Source organism: Pan paniscus, chromosome X (genome assembly GCF_029289425.2).
Source record: "Pan paniscus chromosome X, NHGRI_mPanPan1-v2.0_pri, whole genome shotgun sequence".
In the NCBI taxonomy this organism is placed as follows: Eukaryota; Metazoa; Chordata; class Mammalia; order Primates; family Hominidae; genus Pan; species Pan paniscus.
In genome coordinates this window covers 96,795,223-96,816,645 of record NC_073272.2, presented here as the reverse complement: position 1 = coordinate 96,816,645, position 21,423 = coordinate 96,795,223, and the positions used below count along the sequence as shown (strand labels likewise).

At 37.8% G+C, this 21,423-nt stretch overlaps 1 protein-coding gene and 1 pseudogene across 7 annotated transcripts in view; both read right to left on the bottom strand.

The window, feature by feature from the left end:
* The window catches only part of DIAPH2 (diaphanous related formin 2), a 921,502-nt gene that overhangs the window by 408,886 nt on the left and 491,193 nt on the right, over positions 1–21,423 (bottom strand). The window lies entirely within an intron of this gene.
* Positions 6,536–6,745, bottom strand: LOC112438640 (U2 spliceosomal RNA; annotated as a pseudogene).

Sequence of the window (21,423 nt, the reverse complement as noted above, 5' to 3'; positions counted from 1 at the left end):
TCATTCCCCTTGTCTTTTGAAAGAAACAAATAGTTTTCAGCTGACTCTCATGAATCTGACAGTTTCTCTTTCTGAGTCCTATAAAGCTGTCTAAGTGATGCAAACATAACTGGCTTGCTTTAGAATACTGAATAGCATTTTCTATTTATTTTTATTCAACTGGAAATACACAAGGCTGGGGAAATAGAGAAAAGAATTAAAATAACTGGTTTTTAAAGAACAACCTGGTCAAATTAGTAAAATCTTAGCCCTTGACAGCCAACATGGTTGTGGTCAAGGAAAATCATAAAATGACCTGAACACTTCAAACTTAACCTTGGGAAAAGGCTGAAGAGTAGCCATTTGTTAAGCTGAAGCTACTAATTCTGCAAATCAAATATATAAATATCACCTTACCATGCCCCTGGTAAACAAGAGAACTGAAACAAATGTCATCTATAGTAAGCAAGGCACAGTAAATATACTTTAAAATGCAGATATAGCTCATGAACTACTATAGAATTATCTTCCAGTAAAATAGGCTAACTAAATTTCTTACATATGTGATCGATTGTTAGATGTCTGAAGGAAGTTTATAAGAATAACTTACACTCTACCTTATATGAGATGAAGAATCACACAGTGTTTCTCCTTCTTGTGGTCCTAAGATATTCGAATTTGAACTATTCTTAAAATGAGGCATATATAGAAAATGTAAGCACATAATTTCTTTAGTATTAGGAAGTTCTGTTTATGATTTGTGTCTATATGTGTATATACTTATGTACATGAATGTACAGATAACCTTCCATGTGACTCAGAACACATCTCATGGGGAACACAATTAGTCCTCACTATAAATTTATGAATTAAGTCACCATTTTTCTTTTGGCACATGAGAGGGAATAGAGATAGTATATGAGTATAGTGAGTACAGCAGCCAGGCAATGGCAGAACAAGAACTGGCTTTCACTTGTATTTACCTTTCATTTAATTTTCTTTTACCAGTTACACATTATTGTTTTTTATGTATTTCCTCAAACCTTCCTAACACCTGTAATCCCAGCATTTTGGGAGGCTGAGGCGGGTGGATCACTTGAGGTCAGGAATTCAAGACCAGTCTGACCAACATGGTGAAACCCCATTTCCACTAAAAATACAAAATTAGTCAGGCGTGGTGGCACATGTCTGTAATCTCAGCTACTTGGGAGGCTGAGGCAGGAAAATCGCTTGAACCCGGCAGGCAGAGGTTGCAGTGAGCCAAAATCACACCACTGCACTCCTGCCTGGGCAACAAAAGCAAAACTCCATCTCAAAAAAAAAAAAAAAAACCGAAAAAAAAGAAATAAAAACCCTTTTTCATTTACATTTTCCAAATGAAAATCAGATGTCTACCAGCTGCAAATATACACTCTCAATATAGAAATTGCATTTAAAATAACTATACAGTGATACCTGGCTCATTTCCTATATTTCAATCTAGAAAGAAATTGTTGGTAAAGGTCAGAGTGAACATTTTCCCTTTTTTTCTTTAACAAACTTCCAGTACTAGCTCATAATTGAAGCATTTCATGTTATTTCTTTCCTGGTATCTCTACCATTTCTGTGTTTATTAACATTTGATGACAAATCCCCTGTTATTAGTTTTGTGAATTTTATACCACTAGAACCATATTTTCTATCAACACATTTCTGTTAGCATCTGATGATGTCCTAATGCCTACAATCTTCTGTTATATCCTGCTTGGCTTCAGAGCAGATAAGAAGGCAGTAACATGGAACTGAATGAGCAAAGGTAAGATATAGTACCAAAAATCCCTTTTTATTGTTCTTTCTCTATATACTGCAATACAACAAAACTATACACACGTATGTGCATGTGTGTGTGTGTGTGTGTGTATGTATGTGTGTGTGTATGTGTATCACTACAACTCTGATTCTGAGTTCTGGATCCAGTGATAAGCTACCGAGCTTTGCTAGCCTGTGTAATTGTCCCCATGTGTTTCCAATAATTAGTAGCTTCTGAAGATATCATTGTCATATTCTTTCATATTTTTCTCATATTTGAAAATACAGTTATGATTTTAGTCATTTATTGCAATTAAATCTTGCAAAGAATGCTTTTATTTTGAAAAACAATGGCATCATGTCAAATAATTAACTTGTGTTCTCTTTACACACACATTTTTATTTATTTGCTTCTAAGTTAACTACCCAGCTACTGATAAGCTTTTCTGCTCTATGAACAACCATGTTTACTACTGCCCCATGGATGCTTACTCTTCTTTTTTTTTTTTTTTAACAACATAATGTTATTTGCTTCCCTTTTATTTTTTTAATATGTAGAACAGAATATTTCAACATTAAAAATTTGTAACATGGTAGGCCAGTGCGGGCTTAGACTTTTTGTATTATTTTCCATTTATTAGCAATCTATCCACTTTTTTTTTTTTTTTTTTTTTTTTGAGATGGAGTCTTGCTCTATCGCCCAGGCTGGAGTGCAGTGGCGAGATCTTAGCTCACTGCAACCTCCACCTCCCAGGTTCAAGCGATTCTCCTGCCTCAGCCTCCTGAGTAGCTGAGATTACAGGTGGGCACTACCATGCCCAGCTAATTTTTGTATTTTTAGTAGAGACGGGGTTTCACCATGTTGGCCAGGCTGGTCTTGAACTCCTGACCTCAAGTGATCTACCTGCTTCAGCCTCCCAAAGTGCTGGGATTACAGGCATGAGCCACTGTGCCTGGCCTAATCTATCCACTTTTAATCATTTCGCATTTTACCAGTGAGACTAGTCAATGGCAATTTCCAATTATACTTCAAGGGACAATGCTGAAGTTACACTTTAATATTTAATTAAAAATTCATTATGATGCCCCAAATGTATGATTATACAATATATTTTGATGTTATATATATTTCAGCTATCTCCTAGAAGATATCATTTACTTTTTAATTTTGTTTATAACTTTGTTTAAATTACGGAATTGATCAAGTGACACATATCTATCAAAATTTACATGAGGTTTTCTCCTAAACTTTCACGCTCAGTAAGCCCAGCCCTATCCTAAGACTAAATAGCCACCTAGGTTTTGTTGTCCTTTATTGATTCATTTTATTAGCTTTTGCTTTTTTAATCATTACAAAATTTATTTTAGAATATGGTATGGTTGGGACCATACTCCCCAACCAAATGGTTTAACCAATTATTACAGAACTGTTGATTAAGTAATCCATCCTTGAGGAAGGTAGTTATACAGTTTAGGAAACAATTTTGAATGATCTAAAAAATAGGCTTTCCTAATAATGTGGGCTCTTTCTCTTGCTGACATAAATAATATGTGCCTGTATACTGTTAAGCTATAAAATGGTTCATTTAATCACATTTAATTGAGTTTATGATTTTATACTTAATTCTAGCTTAAACTCTATAACAATACTATTTATTTTCTCCCCTCCCCTCTCATCATGATGTTTAAGGTAGGTTATCTGGACAGGTGAAATCACTAAAACAAATTCAACAATTTGAAAATATTTCTAGGGGCCGGGTACAGTGGTTCACGCCTGTAATCCCAGCACTTTGGGAGGCCAAGGTGGGTGGATCACGAGGTCGGGAGATTAAGACCATCCTGGCTAACACAGTGAAACCCCGTCTCTACTAAAAATACAAAAAGAAATTAGCCAGGCTTGGTGGCGGGTGCCTGTAGTCCCAGCTACTCGGGAGGCTGAGGCAGGAGAATGGCTTGAACCCGGGAGGCAGAGCTTGCAGTGAGCCAAGATCACGCCACTGCACTCCAGCCTGGGCAACAGAGCAAGACTACGTCAAAAAAAAAAAAAAAAAAATTCTAGGATATTAAAATGGAAATGGGATGTTTTACTAAGAATCATACCATTATCTGGTAGGGAAGGGAGAAGCCATTTTTAATACTAATATGCAAAGAGAAACATTACCATAGAGCAGAGATATGGAGCAAATGCAAGACTTGTAGTCATATGACCTGAGGTTCTAAATCTGACTCTGCAACTTATTTGCTGTTTTGGGCACATTACTTAAGGCATCTGAGCTTCAGTCTGTCATCCACAAAATGAAAGTGAGCAAATATGTCCTCACAGTGTTTTCAGAAAAAAACAAAGCCTGACAATGTATGTAAAAGATACACTGAATACCAAAAAGAAATAAACAAGTGTTTATTATATAAAGTATTATACAAATATATAATATTATGACAAAACTAACTTATTTATAGACCAGAAATTAGAACCCATAATCCACGGATTTAAATTTTCCAATTGGCTTGATTGCCTAATTCCAGCAGAGAAAGCAAAGTGAGTAGGTAGTTCCTTGAGTCATATAATATTTTGTGAGGATGCTAAAATCCTGCTAAAGAGCAAAATAAAATAAATGAATATAACATGTAATTACAAGTATTATACAAGTATATTTTCCATTCAACTTGTCAGCATAAACTTCACCAGAAAATGAAATCGCTTTTCCAGCACCAGTAGAATGCAACCAAGTAGAATGCAATCAATGTCTTTATTAAATGATACCAACTGGGAGATAACTTAGTTTTAGTACAAGGACAATAAAAGGCCTTAAATTTTTGGCAAGACAAATGTACCTTTAATTCACTTTAATAAAATAAGAGAAATCAATAATTAAAATGTGCTTGAGAAACTAAATTAACTGCATAATGAAGGTAACCCAATGAAGTACTGGCACATCAAAATATAGGAAGTATAAATCCGGTAAAAGAAGAAAAATAAAGTTGACAAAGTTCAACTTAATTTAAGAATAGAAATGTGGGCTGGGCATGGTGGCTTATGCCTGTAATCCCAATATACTGGGAGACTGAGGCGGGAGGATTGCTTGAGCTCAGGAGTTTGAGGCCAGCCTGGCCAATGTGGTGAAACCCAATCTCTACAAAAAATGCAAAAATTAGCCAGGCATGGTGGCGAGCACCTGTGGTCCCAGCTACTAAGGAGGCTGAGGTGGGAGAATCACTTGAGCCCAGGAGGTCGAGGCTGCAGTGGGCCAAGATGGCACCACTTTACTCCAGCCTGGGCGACAGAGAGAGACCCTGTCTCAAAAAAAAAAAAAAAAAGAAAAGAAAAGAAAAAGAAAAAGAAAAAGAAAAAGAAAGAAATAATGTATTATTTAGGAAAAAGAGAGGGAATTTGTTGCTTTATTCAGAGCTGTGGACTAGGAATATGAATGTGTAGGTTCTAGTTTTAATTCCATGATTTCTTAGTAGTGAGTCTTAAGTAACTCTCTTAACTTCTCTTAGGCCTTACTTTTCTCAAATATGAAATAAGGAGATCAAACTAGACCAGTTGTTCTCAGGTGTTAGGGTTTCAGAAACTGCAAAAAATCGAGAGGCACTTTCTATACTGCCAAATTAGGCTATTATTTTAAGAGGAAAATTCCTACCATCTATCATCACCGTCATCTCATAAAAGTAGGATATTTTATCATGAAAAAATATGTAAAAGAAATAATCTCAGAATAAAGGAGTAGTTCTTTATATTGAATACATTGAGCTTAAATTTCTGTGTGTTTTAAATTATCATTTACGGGCTGATGAAAACTTCACAGGTTAACACTGGTTCACAGAACAGTGTTTTCGCAAATGGAATCTAAGGGCACATCTAGCTCTTATATTCTATGGCTCAACTCCTATTTGGATACTCTCTTGCTTTACAAAATAGGTATATGCATGGATTTAAAAAGCAGGTATTAGTGTTAAGGGTATTACTGGGCATTAGGGGTAGAGATAAAGAGAACTTCTACTTTTGAAAAAGTACTTTTCTTTTCTTTTTTTTTTTTTTTGAGACGTAGTCTCACTCTCTTGCCCAGGCTGGAGTGCAGTGGCACAATCTTGGCTCACCAAAACCTCCGCCTCACAGGTTCAAGTGATTCTCCTGCCTCAGCCTCCCAAGTAGCTGCGAGCACCTACAGATGCGAGCCACCATACCCAGCTAATTTTTGTATTTTTAGTAGAGAAGGGGTTTCACTATGTTGACCAGGCTAGTCTCAAACTCCTGACCTCGTGATCTGCCCACCTTGGCCTCCCAAAGTTCTGGGATTACAGGTGTGAGCCACTGCACTCAGCAAAAGTACTTATTTTTTCATTGTGGTAAGGCCAAGAGTCTTGTCTGGGATAAATTCTTGTTTCAGTGTGGCCATTTTACTATTAGGTTCATGGACATGCTAATGTTCAGTTTTTCACTGCTTCCTTTTGAGATGATTAGAGTAGACTCATACTCATCTTTTCAGCACTTATTTGGAGGGCAGCAAAGCTCATGCTGCTATCCAGTCACTTTTCTTTCTTCTACCTTGTCTCCCTAAGATTTAACTATAAACTGACGATATTATGGAAATCAAAAATTAAGCGAACTAAAGTATAAAAAGTATCTTGTTTGTGTTATACTTTGGATCATATAAACAGAATGCTAATGAATGAATTGTAGGTTTTTAAGGATTATTTTCCAAACTTAGCAAGGTAATTAACATATCATGCTAATACAAATATTAATAGAAATATAGATATACTTTGAGTAGCCTGCAGCCTACACCCTACTTTCCTAGAGCTGAGAGAAGAGTGAGACTACACTCCTTAAGCCTGCTTCCCAGGGAAGATACAAAATGCTTTCTCAGTATCTATCCCACTAGAGATTTTAAAAGGAAGAACTCTGAAGGAACAAATCCAACAAATGTGTAATTTTTTATTTCTACACTTGATCTTAGCCAAAAGGCCAAGAAGCAATACATTTTTCTTTTTTTCTTTTTTTTTTTTTGAGACAGAGTTTCCCTCTTGTTGCCCAGGCTGGAGTGCAATGGCATGATCTTGGCTCACAGCAACCTCTGCCTCCCAGGTTCAAGCGATTCTCCTGCCTCAGCCCCCCAAGTAGCTGGGATTACAGTCATGCGCCACCAAGCCCAGCTAATTTTGTATTTTTAGTAACGACAGGGTTTCACCAGGTTGGTCAGAATGGTCTTGAACTGCTGACCTCAGGTGATCCACCTGCCTGGGCCTCCCAAAGTGCTGGGATTACAGGCGTGAACCACTGCACCTGGCCTGTTTTTATTTCTCTGTATGAGAGTCAGGTCCACTTAGCATTTGAAAGAGGGGGCTACTGCACACAGAATTAGGTGGGGAAAGGACGAGGACTTTATGGGATTAGGAGAAATAACTTTGCCTTGTGACTTCAGATAATGAACTGGGGGAAGGACTGTCAGTGATTCACCTTCTAGAGTCCAGTACCTATGAATTTTTTTTTTTTTTTTTTTTTTTTGAGACGGAGTCTCACTCTGTCACCCAGGCTAGAGTACAGTGGCATGATCTCAGCTCACTGCAACCTCCGCCTCCCGGGTTCAAGAAATTCTCTGCCTCAGCAGGGATTACAGGCGCCTGACACCACACCTGGCTAATTTTTGTATTTTCAGTAGAGATGGGGTTTCACCATGTTGGCCAGGCTGGTCTTGAACTCCTGACCTCGTGATCCACCCACCTCAGCCTCCCAAAGTGCCGGGATTATAGGCGTGAGCCACCTTCCCTGGCCGATTTACAATGTCTTGCTAACTAAGGAGCAACATGGGATAGCATCCCCAGTGAGGCTGACCCTTATGTCATCCTTCTGAAGTTGCTAAGATATGTACTTTGAAAAGTTTCTAAAAGTTACACAATATGTAGTTTAAACTCTATTGGTCCTATTAAGGGTACATGTTTTTAAATTCCCTCCACTCTGCTGAAACAAAAGGCAGCCCGCAGAAAAACCTTTAAACCTTTGAAAACTTTTCCCAATCTGGACTGGCGTAATATCCTAGAATCACAAATCTGTTCATCTACCCTAGTGATGGCGCATGCCACTATAACTAAAAACCTCTATCATTCAAGGAATGCACACTCTGGAGACTAGTGCATTGTACAAACACAAAGAATGGGGCTACAAATGCCATGAATTCACAGAGAATTTGGTTGAAAAACAGAGCACATCATCAGTGGTGAAGCAAGTGACGAGAAACCTAGAAACCAAGAGATTAAATTCTAAATCTGTTTCTGCTACTTTTTCATTATTTAAGACTAATAAAGCCGTTTTGATACTGTCTATGTGAAACAGACATTTTCTAATAGCACTAGAGTTTTTCTCCTGAGCCAAAACACTCATGCACATAGGATACAACTTAACAAGCCAAGTAAGAGTGGCCAGAGTTTGAGTAGGCAGCCTTTATTGCCTATGTGTTGACAATTTCCGCCCTTACTCTTGCCCTAAGGGCACTGCAATCATCATACCTGCCTAGTTAAGCATCTCTCTAGGGCCTTGCCCTTCAGAGGCAGTAACTCAAACAGCATGCCAGCTTTAAAGGTTACATTTTCTCACAATAAATCCTACTCACTTTTTGTTTTCTTTTTCTTTTTGGCTAGGCAAAACGAGGGATTTTTTAAAAATTGCTTCTTATTTTTTAACCTTTTTCTTCATTTAGTAGAGACATTAATTTTATAATATTGGACATAGGGATTGGCAATTTTTAATAAAGAAAATGGTTTTACATATCAATGGCAATAGATGGGTTAAAATATCATTTGTAATTCACTATCCATATCCTAAGATAAACCCAGGAATATACAGTACTTCTGCAGTGTCCAGCCATTACTTAGCAAGGGAAGAGGGAGGGTGGGAGGGAGGGAGCGGGGGAAGATTGATTCTGAGAAAAGTTTCATAGACCAATTCTTTTGTGGCTTGTTTCTCAGACTGTTCTCTCTGGTAAATACGACCTTGGGGGCCACATCTTTCTTCTGTTCTTCTATATACCACTGCTACAAGACCTCTAAGCAAGCGCAGTTACTGATTACCCTGGGTTCACATAAGGCTTTTTGGTTAGTCAACCTTTCCTTTAACCTCCGCTCTTCAGACATCAGAATAATGTCTTCATTCATCTCTTGAACTTGCTTACATACCTGAATTATTTGCCCAGCTTTTCTCTTTCTATATCTAACTAAATTCCTGTGCACCTCCCATCCTCTTCATTTTCAGCTAAAATAGCTGTCTTGGCACGGTGAAGAAAAAGTAATCTTGCCAACTTCTCTGGCTGTTATTTACCTTTCTCCTTTTCTTAGCTTTCCACTGGCACCCTGTCCTCACATGCTCATATATATCCATAAAATTCACAATTGGATTACTAGAGAATGTAAATGACAGTAGCACTTTTAAAGCAAGAAATGTGAGATGCAAAAGCTACAAACATTTTACACCACTCAACAGAGAGAATATGCTTTCCGTGTTGCATGATGTGGCATAAATGTGCTTCTATTACCATAATAAACCATTTAAAAATTATTTTTTAAAAGTCTGCACATATGAATGTAATTAAAATGCTCTATTGCATTGTAAATCTAAAGTAATTTAGGGAACAACCTTTGTTTCTTTGCTGAAAGACTAACATCTGTCTGTTATTAAAGTTATACAGAGCAAAGAACTCAAATTCATTCCTATGGTGGTTAAACTATGTACTTATTATTAAAGAGTCTGAAGTTGAAATCAATTTAAACAATATAACAAACTTCTAGTAATTTTTCAACAAATAAGTTTATCTTGTTCTCCTTTTTTATCTACTGAGCTATCAGTTAAATGGGAAGAAGAAACAGTAAAGCTCTTTCCTTACCTTCATGACTATTCGTATTGAACGGTCCATTGCTTCTGCTTCCTCCACTACTGCTTCTATTAAGTGAGCCCTTCCAATCTACCTTTCCCAGTCTCCTCAACCTCTTCTGTGAAATATCTCCATAACTATGTCACCACCAAACTTAAAGGCCTGATAGCAGCTTATTCTTCTCAATTTCTCTGTGGACACTGATGGTGTTGTTTTACTCCCTAGTATTCTAAAAATGCTTTCTTCTCTTGGCTCCTGAGATAAAGCACAGATTTTGGTTATCCTCCTTTTCTTTTGTAACTCTTTCTTGGCAAGTTCTTTTCAACCTCCATCCTAAATGTAGGCATTATTCTCTAAGATTTTATCTGCAATCTTCGTCTTCTACTCCAAAGACTTTTCTTTGAATTTACCTATTATCTTTTTGGCAACTTCCAAATATCTCTCCAGGTAAAACTTCTAACTACATGCTTAAAATCTTCACCCAGAGTAATCCAGAACTAAATCTAAACCCATCATTTTCACCCTGCTCTCCAACCTCAATAGCTCTAGGAAAGTAGGTGTAGGCTGCAGGCTGCTCAAAGTATATCTATATTTCTATTAATATTTGTCTTAGCATGATATGTTAATTACCTTGCTAAGTTTGGAAAATAACCCTTAAAAACCTACAATTCATTCATTAGCATTCTGTTTATATGATCCCAAGTGTAACACAAACACTTTAGTTCTCTTAATTTTTGATTTCCAAAAACTCCTTACTTATATTGATTATTATATTCCCCAGTCTCTTATATTTTATCATTTGCCTATTTTTACCACCGAACTGTCTATAATTCAATCACATTGCTACAAACTAGTTAAGGTACTCATCACATTTCATATGGAAGATAATATAGGTACTTAGGCCAGGCATGGTGGCTCACGCCTGTAATCCCAGCACTTTGGGAGGCCGAGGCAGGCAGATCACTTGAGGCCAGGAGTTCAAGACCAGTCTGACAAACATGGTGAAACCTTGTCTCTACTAAAAATACAAAAATTAGCTGGGCATGGTGGTGTACTCCTGTTGTTCCAGCTACTAGGGAGGTTGAGGTTGGAGAATCACTTGAACCCGGGAGACAGAGGTTGCAGTGAGCACCACTGCACTCCAGCCTGGGCAACAGAGAGAGACAGTTGCAAAAAAAAAAAAAAAAAAAAAAAAAAGGCTACTTAATTAGTCTTCAATCCCTACTCCTTCCTCTAATACATTCTCATCACTTTCTCCAGAATAAGTGGCAATTTGCGCCCATATTCCCTGTTATTACAAACTGATAATTCCTACTAAATGAATTCCATGATAGTAGGTTGTATTAAGTTACTATACTATTGACTCTGTATGGGAAAAGGCCACAAGCATATGGATAGAGTGGAATCTCGCAAACAATATGAAGTCATTCCTGGTAACAATCAACTTGAGAAAAGGCATTTCTTTCATTCTAGAAACAGGAATTAAGAGAGTGGTCCTTACGTAAACAGGCAAAAGGACATAACTTTTCTTGTACTATATTCAACAGTCATAAAATCCAGACTGATTATCTTGGATGATGTGTATCAAATGACACTCAAAACATGGAAGCAGACCAAAATAGTGGAAATGAGGAGTCAAGGCAAAGCCCCTCACTTTCCATAGGTCTCTATGTGGAATGGGCTAGGCCCTGTAGGCTGCATTAGCTGGAGGGAGATTAGAATCCTGTACTATGCAAGCCAGTTTATTTAGATTTCTTATACCTTCCCTGTTTCTTCCTTAACAAATGTCTTGATAAAAATATCAACTTTTCTCAATTGTGTTAAAGAAAATGAAGCACTCCCAACCCTGCCTCATGCTTGGGTATGCCCAAAGTCTTCATAAATTTATAAATCATCATGCTAAAAATCAAGAAGTAGCATGGATTATGCAAAATAACTGATGCCAAACTACTGGCAACTGTTTCTTAGAGAAAATCAACTGGAAGGTAAATGCATAACATATTTTTATTTTAGGTAAATTCTCTGTGGATACCATTGTGGGAAAGGAACAGGCATAAGAACTGGATATTAGTACAGGTGGGTAGATTTTAATTTGGTTTAAAAATTAAATTAAAAGGCTATTAATAATTAGATTGGTGTCAACCAGTAGGAGGTTTATGGTAGTTAGTTGCAGGCATTTCTTGTTCCTTTTTCAAAAAAATCAGTGACTTTAAAGAAGCTGTTTGAAGGTATACTTGTTAAATTTACAAATGACACAAAACCCAAAGGGACTGCGAATATGCTAGATGATAGAGTCAGGATTCAAAATTTTGTAATGGGTAGCAGTGCTGAACTGAAACCAAACAAAAATTAAATTCATCAGGGATAAATGAAAATCTTACAATTAGTTTTTTTTAAATCATTTATATAGGTCCGGGATTTGGGATAATCTAACTTGACTGCACTTTGTGTTTATAAAAATAAAAGAAAAAAAGGAATGAGGTTTTTCGTTGACCACAGAGTCAACATGCATTCACAGCAAGATGCAATTACTATAAAAGCTAAAAAACTGTCATCAATAATTTAGGATGGGAACCTATACTTCAAAGATTTGACCTTTGAACCTACAATGTATAAGGCATTGTTCAATTGTATCATGCAAAGGTAAAACTTTATTTGAAGCATTAGGTTAAATAACATGACATTTTAGAAGGGGCATTGACAAATTATAATAAGTAAGAGGGAATAACCAACATTCTGGAGGAGTCAGCAATCAAGAAATGGTTAACAAAGTATGCATAGGTACCATAGAAAAGTACTTTAGAAAAGTAAACAAAATGGAAAGTGCTTCAAATATTTAAATAACTGTCATGAGGAAGAGATAAATCTCAGATTCTGTATTGCCCCCATGGTGGAAATGAGTGAGAGCTGACAGGAGGACAGATCTCAATTCAGTATGAAGAAGTGAGATAGATATATATATATATATATATATATATATTTTTTTTTTTTTTTTTTTTTTTTGAGACAGGGTCTCACTCTGTCTCCCAGAGTGCAGTGGTGCAATTTTGGCTCACTGCAATCTCTGTCTCTTGGGTTCAGGCGATTCTCGTGCCTCAGCCTCATGAGTAGCTGGGATTGGTGACGGGTGCCTGTAATCCTGGGTCATTTTTTCTTTTTTTTTGTTTTTTTAAATATTTTTAGTAGAGACAGGGTTTCACCATGTTGGTCAGGCTGGTCTCAAATTTCTGACCTCAAATGATCCACCTGCCTCGGCCTCCCAAAGTGCTGGGATTACATGCGTGAGCCACCGCATCCAGCCAAGTACGAAGAATATATTTTCAATGCAGCAGGAGCCCAGACAAAGTAAGGAATTCCACGTCATTGGACATTTACCTCTCAGGGGTATTATACAACGTGCCGCTGCATTAGAAAAAGTGATTAAATTAGATGATCCTCTAAGGTTCCTTACAACAAACAAGATTTCATAATTCTATGAAACAAGCATTAGGCTAAATTATTTGAGAATCACAATTTCAAAGTTTCCTACCATATTCCAATCTGCTACTCATTCAGAGTATTAGTTTGCATGTTGTGGAAATAAAATTCCCAACTGCCTTAACATTACTAAGATAGTGTTTTGAGTTCATTTGCCAATCACAATGATTGGTCTCACTGAGCCATATATGCTTTAACTCAATCTCCCCAGGCACCAGAGGCACATTTGCAAAATATCTGGCTGGATTGAGAATTTCAGCTTATGACTGTGGAGTAGGGATTTTCTCATCTGAGCTAAGGGACAAAATCTGCCTCAATAAACCATGAGCAAAACAGGTAAACTTTATGCTTTACAACCTCTTCTCCACTACTGTATGATATGTATGCATGCATGGGGGATGCATATATATCTGAATGTAAATATATATGCATGTATATGTATCTACACGTACATACATATAAATGACATGACACAGTAATAGAATAAAAGTTAACAGAAAGAAGAGATAAGTGACGAACATAACCACATGATATAAAACACAGTGTTTGTAACTAAGACAAGCCACTAGCAGGTTTCCAAATTGAGAATTGAGAGGGAGGCCCTTGTTTCTTCAATGATAGGAAAAGGCAAGAAGAGCAGAAGGGGAAAGAGGAAAATAAAAGCTCAAGGCCCTGGTGGCAGACAATTAAATAGAGAAACTATAATAAGAGCTCCATGTAAGTATGATTTACTCCAACATAACATTATTTCATAATAATCATCTCATTATTTGGCCACAATTATAAATATTGGTCAAATAAAATCTCAAAAAATGGGAAGTTCACCTGGTGTGGGGTTATAGCACTACATATCAACAGAAGCCAGTCAGAAGTTAATTGTGCACTGGCAAATTGCTTTTTGCTGCTCATTAGTATTTGAAGATTAGTGCATTCAGTTCCATATCAGAGAGCCTACAAAATACAAATAATGTCCATTTTCTTTCTCATTTTTTTGTTGTTCATGCTGCACATACTTATCTTAATGAGTACATGGCTTTTTAAATGATAGCTGTAAAACAAAATAGCACTATTTGCATTTCAGAGTAATCAGTAATATCCAGCTTGAATTTTGTCCAGAACAAAAATGGTTCTAAAGAAAATCTGTCTCATGCTGATCAGTTCAAAATCTGAAATAGCAGCTTTAAAAATCTGCTACAAAATGATAATGCTTCTTGCATGTGATATTAAAATTTTAGATAGACCTGGTTTAATATTATGAAGACAAAAATAAGCAATGTTAAACTTTTGAAAAGACTGCAATCTATACAAATTTGACTACATTGAATTATCACCTAGGAACTACTTAACCCCTTACAATATGAACTTTGTCCTTTCCACTTTATTAAAATTATTCTTGCAGCATCAGCAATATAACCTAGGCCAACAAATCAAATAACCTACTTTTAAATCCTTAATCCACTTGTTAAGTGTCTCCAAAACAAAGGAGAAAATTATCTTCCAAGGAGGAGCCAGCCAGCAGTGAACTTGTGCTGGCAGCAAGAGCAGCTCCATTAAAGAGAAAAAGTTCCAAAAATCATCCCGGGAAGATGAGGATAGATATTTCCTGGAGACAAGCGCATACCTCAAACTGACATTTTCCAACCCATGTCTTATACCCCAATAAAAACAAATTCGCAAAAGTTTTTAAAAACTTAGATTGCTGATTAACCCTTTCTTTCCTGAAATTTTCTCTTCCATAAGTTTTCTAAACACTGCTTCGGCATAAATACCCCACCCAGCTTCTCTGATAACTCTTATTTCTATATTTAAATGAGGTATTCACCAAAGTTCTTTCCTTATCTTTCTTCCTTTCTTATACTCTCTGCCCTAGTGATCTCTTTTAATCTCATCATTTTAATTATTATCTTTGTAGATACAGTTGCAAAAATAGGTAATTACTGATACCCACCCTTCTTCTAATTCTAGTACCATATGTTCATCTCCCTATTAAGCAACTCTAGCTATATACTCAATGTATACTTCAAACCAGAGAAGTTCAAAAATAATTTCTCCCCAAGCCAGGAACCTTTCTCTGAATCTACTGCTCTCCTCTTTTTAAAAAAGGCAAAAAATGCATCCCTATTCAGCAAGTTATTCAGGCTCAGAATTGTCTTTGATCATATCCTGGCCACATAAAAATATAAATTACTGTTGAGTCTTTCTTCCTAATGTCAGTTGCATCTACTCTGGTTTAGGTTCTTCTTTCATGGACTACTGCAGTAACCTAATAATAAGTGGGGTCCACCTTCAATTTTTACTCTATCCATTTTATTCATATCATGATGATGATGATTCCTATCAATCATCACAAAACAACCTCTTGATAAAATTCCTCTGCTACTCAAAATTCTTCAATCCTCTCCCCTCAGCCTTCTAAATAAAATTGAAAATCCTTAACATGGCATTCAAGGCCATTATGATATAGTCTCAAACTTCTTCCACCATAGGATTTCTCTCAGTACTATACACATATCCCATGCTTCAGCCAAGATGGACTACTTATTGCTCCTCAAATTTACTCTGTACTTTACTCTGTACTTTCTTTACCTTATATCTCAGTTTAATTGTTTTTTTCTACGTAGAATTCCAACCTCTTCTCTTCCTCCTATCATGCCTGGCCCCCACAAGCCATACTAAGATCTTAATCTACTGGAATCTCATCAAGGGGATTACATCACCTCTCTGAAGCTTTACCTGGATCCCTAACTTGTCCTAACCTTCACTGAACCCCCAAGGTATGTCATAATCTATTTTTATTGTGAAGGATACTGACAAATTACAGCAAATAGTGAGAGGATAAGCAAATGGTTGATGAATCTTGGCCTTAAAAGAGTACTTAAAAACTTTCTATAACTATCCTACAGAATATGATCTATTAACACACCATGATCTTATTATAAAAACTAAATTTATAGCATATTATTGGTTGCAATCTGTAAAGTGCATCAAATGCTAAAATGGTTACCTACTTATAATCTTTATCTTGCAAAAGACTACTATTGTCACATTAACTAAACTAGGACTGGAATGAGGATGTGGCAAGGAAGGCCTTTGTTAAAAACACACACTCTAGGCCGGGCGTGGTGGCTCACGCCTGTAATCCCAGCACTTTGGGAGGCCGAGGCGGGTGGATCACCTGAGGTCGGGAGTTCAAGACCAGCCTGACCAACATGGCAAAACCCCATCTCTACCAAAAATACAAAATTAGCTGGGGTGGTGGCGCATGCCTGTAATCCCAGCTACTCCAGAGGCTGAGGCAGGAGAATGGCTTGAACCTGGGAGACGGAGGTTGCGGTGAGCCAAGATCGTACCATTGCACTCCAGCCTGGGCAACAAGAGCAAAACTCCGTCTCAAAAAAACAAAACAACAACAACAACAACACATATACTCATGCCATCTTAGATACATATTTAGCACAGTGGTTCATGCCTGTAATCACAGTATGTTGGGAGGCCGAGGCCAGCAGATCACTTGAGGTCAGGAGTTCGAGACTAACTAGCCTGGCCAACATGTCAAAAATCCATCTCTACTAAAAATACAAAAATTACCCAGGCATGGTGGCACATGCCTGTAATCCCCACTCGGGAGGCTGAAACAAGAGAATCACTTGAACCCAGGAGGCAGAGGATGTGGTGAGCCGAGATCACACCACTGCACTCCAGTCTGAGCAACAGAGCAAGAATCCATCAAAAAACAACAACAACAACAACAACAACAACAACAAAACTACCATTGACATTCTTCATAGAATTAGAAAAAACTACTTTAAATTTCATATGGAACCAAAAAAGAGCCCATATAGCTAAGACAATCCTAAGCAAAAAGAACAAAGCTGGAAGCATCATGCTACCTGACTTCAAACTATACTATAAGGCTACAGTAACCAAAACAGCATGGTACTGGTACCAAAGCAGACATATACACCAATGGAACAGAACACAGACCTCAGAAATAACAACACACATTTACAACGATATGATCTTCAACAAACCTGACAAAAACAAGCAATGGGGAAATGATTCCCTATTTAATAAATGGTGCTGGGAAACCTGGCTAGCCATATGCAGAAAACTAAAATTGGACCCCTTCCTTACACCTTATACAAAAATTAACTCAAGATGGATTAAAGACTTAAGTGTGAAACCCAAAACCATAAAAACGCTAGAAGAAAACCTAGGCAATACCATTCAGGACATAGGCATGGGCAAAGATTTCATGACAAAACCACCAAAAGCAATGGCAACAAAAGCCAAAATGAACAAAGGGGATCTAATTAAACTAAAGAGCTTCTGCACAGCAAAAGAAACTAGCATCAGAGTAAATATGTAACCTACAGAACGGGAGAAAATTTTTGCAATCTACCCACGTGACAAAGGTCTGATATCCAGAATCTACAAGAAACTTCAACGAATTTACAAGAAAAAAACAAACAACCCCATCAAAAACTGGGCAAAGGATATGAACAGACAGTTCTTAATAGAAGACATTTATGCGGCCAACAAACATGTGAAAAAAAAGCTCAACACCACTGATAATTAGAGAAATGCAAATCAAAACAACAGATGTTGGCGAGGCTATGGAGAAATAGGAATGCTTTTACACTGTTGGTGGGAATGTAAATTAGTTCAACCATTGTGAAAGACAGTGTGCTGATTCCTCAAGGATCTAGAACCAGAAATACCATTTGACCCAGCAATCCCAATACTGGGTGATATGGTTTGGCTCTGTGCCCCCACCTAAGTCTCATCTTGAATTCTAGTCCCATAATTCCCATGTATTATGGGAGGGACCTGGTGGGAGATAATTTGAATCATGGGGGTGGTTTCCCCCATACTGTTCTCATGGTAGTGAATAAGTCTCACAAGATCTGTTGGTTTTATCAGGGGTTTTCCACTTTTGTATCTTTCTCATTTTCTCTTGCTGCTGCCATGCAGAAAGTGCCTGTGATGATTCTGAGGCCTCCCCAGCCATGTGGAACTCTAAGTTGAAATAAACCTCTTTTTCTTCCCAGTCTTGGGTATGTCTTTATCAGCAGCATGAAAATGTACTAATACACTAGGCATATATCCAAAGGAATATAAATCATTCTACCATAAAGACACATGCACACATATGTTTACTGCAGCACTATTTACAATAGCAAAGACAAGGAACCAAACCAAATGCCCATCGATGAGAGAATGGATAAAGAAAATGTGGCACATATACATCATGGAATACTATGCAGCCATAAAAAGAAATGAGGTCATGTCCTTTGCAGGGACATGGATGAAGCTGGAAGCCATCATCCTCAGCAAACTAACACAGGAACAGAAAACCAAACACCACATGTTCTCACTCATAAGTGGGAGCTGAACAATGAGAATTCATGGACACAGGGAGGGGAACATCACACATGGGCTTGTTAGGGAGGTGAGGGGAGGGAACCTAGATGATGGGTTAATAGGTGCAGCAAACCACCATGGCACATGTATACCTATGTAACAAACCTGCATGTTCTGCACATATATCCCGGAACTTAAAGTAATTAAAAAAAAAAAAAAAGGCACACTCAGAGTACAGGATCACAGCCTCGCATTGAACCAATGAACATGTTAACACATGCACATTAGTAATCCCATTACCACCACTAACACCGATTTACAAGTTATATGGTAAATACTGGTTAATCTAAAGCATAGGATGGTTGTCTTAGTATTTTTGTGCTGCTAATACAGTATACCACAGACTGGGTACTTTGTAAACAACAGAAAATCATTTCTCACACTTTTGGAGGCTGGGATGTCAAAGATCAAGGCACCAGCAGATTGTACATCTAGTGAGGGCTACTCTGCTTCCAAGAAATGGTGGCTTATTGTTGTATGCTATGGAAGGAATGAAATCTGTGTCCTCACATGGCAGAAGAGTGGAAGAAAATGAACCCACTCCCTCAAACCATTTTATGAGTCCTAATCCTATCCTTAACGGCTCTGCCCTCAGGACCTAATCGCCTCCTAAAGGCCTCACCTCTTAATACTATCACATTGACGATTACATTTCAACACATGAATTTTGGAGAACATTCAGACCATACCAGTTGTAAAATAAGCACGGAAAGAAATATAGACCTGTCCAACCCGTCCAACATGGTGAAACCTTGTCTCTACTAAAAATACAAAAATTAGCCAGGCGTGATGGTGGGCGCCTGTAATCCTAGCTACTCTGGAGGCTGAGGCAGGAGAATTGCTTGAACTCGGGAGATGGAGCTTGCAGTGAGCTGAGATTGTGCCACTGCACTCCAGCCTGGGCAACAGAGCGAGACTCTGTCTCAAAAAAAAAAAAAAAAAAAAAGAGAAATATAGGCCTGTCACAGGTACAGGATTGCTTCATCATTGTCTTGGAAAGCTAGGAGTATACTAGTCTTTAAAAATTAGTAATAATAACCATCAATATCAAAACAATTATCTTTTTTTCCATATCTTAAAACGTTAATACCGTTTTCTATTTTCTGTGCACCAGTCTCTGAGAAAGCCCCAAATGTATCTAGATTTTTTTGGAGACAGGGTCTTGTTCTATCACCCGGGCTGGAGCGCAGTGGTGTGATCACAGCTCACTGCAGCCTTGACCTCCAGGGCTCAAGAGATCCTCCTGCATCAGCATTCCCCCCAAGGCCCCCCATCCCCAGCAGCTGGGATTATAGAGATTAAAGGCACACACCACCACAACTGGCTAACTTTTTTTGTATTTTTGTAGAAACAGTGTTTTGTCATGTTGCCCAGGCTCATCTTGAACTCCTGGGATCAAGTGATCCGCTCTCCTTGGTCTCCCAAAGTGCTGGGATTACAGGGGCAAACCACTGTGCCTGGCCCATATCTAGATTTTTTAATTAAATCAGGTTGATAACTCTGCAGTACAGATAAATACCGCTTTATTGATATTAATAGAAAACTAGAGCACAGAGTGTGCATGTCACTGGTCAAGGTAAGAAAATGCATCAAGGTTTTCTTATTCCCTATCTAGTGCTTTATTCCATAGACCAGGAAGAAAAGCCAATTAGCAGGGTTTTTTTTTTTTTTTTTTTTTTAAGTAGGCTTTTCAGAGCTATAACAAAAAAGAGACGTAGAAAAAATTAACAAATTTTGAAATAAAACTACAAGTGAAAATTGTAGATTCTACATGAATTAAAAAATGCAGTAATGAAGGAAAAAGGAAGACCTTATGGGAGGGAGAGATGAAAGAAGGGAAGGAAAACTGGAAAAGAAAATGGGGTGCCACTGAAGACTTTCATACAGGTGTTTTGTTCTGAGTATAATTCAGAAGTCAGGTAAGTCAGTAAGTTTGGTGAGTGAAATCAGCAAAGTATAAAGAAATTCAAATGTACGAAGTCCAAAAAGTGGACAGAACACTGGAAGGTGAAGAAAACTAGGGTCCAATCCTATATAAACCACTTTTTTTGCCATGTGCTATTTGACTAATTATTGAAATTGTAGGACCTCAGTTTCCTCATTGGTAAAATGAGATTAGAAAACATAGCATCTCAAGCTTATTCCAGAACAGTATATATGATTCTAATAGACAAGGTCACACTCAGCTGGGTGAAGGACAGGAAACTACTCAAAACCTATAGAGATAACTATACAGTAGGCCCTCCACCCTCCATATCCATGGGTTCTACATCTATAAATTCAACCAACCACGAATCAAAAATATTGGGAAAAAAATTGGATGGTTGTGTCTGTACTGAACATGTACAGGCTATTTTTCTTGTCATTATTCCCTAAACAATAAAGTACAACAACTCTTTACATAGTATTGACATTGTATTAGGTATTATAAGTGGTTTAGAGATGATTTAAAGTATATGGGAGGATGTGCATAGGTTATATGCAAATACTATACCATTTTAAATAAAGAACTTGAGCATCCACGAATTTCGGAATCTGCAGAGGTCTTAAAACCAATACTTTGGCCAGGCGCGGTGGCTCACGCCTGTAATCCCAGCACTTTGGGAGGCCGAGGCAGGCAGATCACGAGGTCAGGAGATCAAGACCATCCTGGCCAACACGGTGAAACCCTGACTCTACTAAAAATACAAAAAATTAGCCGGGCATGGTGGCAGGTGCCTGTAGTCCCAGCTACTCCGGAGGCTGAGGCAGGACAATGGCGTGAACCCAGGAGGCGGAGCTTGCAGGGAGCCGAGATCTCGCCACTGCACTCCAGCCTGGGCGACAAAGCAAGACTCCGTCTCAAAAAACAAAACAAAACAAAACAAAACAAAACAAAACAAAACAAAACAAC